This window comes from Austrofundulus limnaeus, unplaced genomic scaffold (genome assembly GCF_001266775.1).
Source record: "Austrofundulus limnaeus strain Quisiro unplaced genomic scaffold, Austrofundulus_limnaeus-1.0 Scaffold88, whole genome shotgun sequence".
NCBI lineage: Eukaryota > Metazoa > Chordata > Actinopteri > Cyprinodontiformes > Rivulidae > Austrofundulus > Austrofundulus limnaeus.
In genome coordinates this window covers 1,474,812-1,476,134 of record NW_013952490.1, presented here as the reverse complement: position 1 = coordinate 1,476,134, position 1,323 = coordinate 1,474,812, and the positions used below count along the sequence as shown (strand labels likewise).

At 47.2% G+C, this 1,323-nt stretch overlaps 1 protein-coding gene across 2 annotated transcripts in view; it reads right to left on the bottom strand.

Moving 5' to 3' along the window:
• The window catches only part of sorbs3 (sorbin and SH3 domain containing 3), a 26,697-nt gene that overhangs the window by 23,551 nt on the left and 1,823 nt on the right, over window positions 1-1,323 (bottom strand). The gene's annotated exons all lie outside the window — the stretch shown is intronic.

The following is a 1,323-nucleotide window of genomic DNA, read 5'->3' as shown; positions in this document are numbered from 1 at the left end:
GAGACCACCGCTGACTCAGCATGTTGTTATTTTGACAGCTGGCTCTTATGTTGTGTGTGTGTGTGTGTGTGTGTGTGTGTGTGTGTGTGTGTGTGTGTGTGCGTGCGTGCAAAGAGCAGGTCTCCCTCTGGCCAAAGGCACAGCGGGGAAAGAAAGGAGCTCTTTCTGTTCCTGCAGCTCTGGAAGTGTTTCAGGGTGATTGTTCGATGCCAAATAGCCTAGCAGTGACAGCACAAGTTTTACCAACTTGTTTTCCATGATCACACACACCCAAACACACACACACACACAAACACACACACACACAAACACACACACACACATACACATGCAAGCTGGAGTTTTAAATGTCAAGGCAAAAGGAAACAACCGAGAGTCTGATAACTTTTTTTTGCAACTTCAGAGGTGAACTATTCAAAGTGGCAGCTCAGATAAGTCAAATTTCTGCTTTGCAGATTGTGAAACCACCACGACAACAAGAGGCAAAAAAAAAAAAGGGAATGCGGGTGAACTTAAAAAGCCTCCTGCTTCTCGTCGCAGATCATGCTTGCATCAGTAAAAACCAGGCGTTCCAGTTTGCCCACAGTTTTTTGCCAACAAAGTGAGAAGCTGAGCGGTGCTGACAGGGTTTGGCTGTGAGTCTTCATGCAGGTCGGCTGGAGGCACAAGGCTTCAGATCCAGTAAGCAAATGTGCTCTCGCCCCGTGGGGAGGCTGGGTTCAGCAAGTAAACGAAAAGCAGAACAAAGAATACTGTTTACCAAAGTTTTAAGGAGTGATCAGTCCATTTGTTTTACCATCCCTCTGCTGGCCACCATGAAAACAAATGGCTCAACGCTTGTTAATAATTCAGTGGTCTGGCCTGGTGGAGCAGATCTCACTGTAGATATCTGTTTACTGCGCCTCCTCAGACTAGTTTAGCTGCTTGAACACTGTGGGCCAGCTGGGTAACACGGCATAATCTGTATCCCGCCGGAGCAGACTTTCACCCTGCTGGGACCACATCTGACATGCTGTCACTCAACAGCTAAATCAGGTAATCATGCGAGAGGTAATTAGAGGCTTGGCACGCCGCTCAGCACCTCTCTCTCAAACAGAACGCTCAGTGTGTTCACAGAACAAACACAAGGATGGTCCTCGTGTCCACCTCCATGTCTCCCAGCAAACAGAGACAATCAGGGTGCAGGATCTTCACTGCTGCTGGACTTTCACACAGTGTCAGTATGTTGGAGCTTTATCAGACAGATAAGTTCCAGTGACAGAATAAACCATGACTTAAACTGGTTATGTAATCAAAGCTTACAGCATTTGGTGACTATACCCC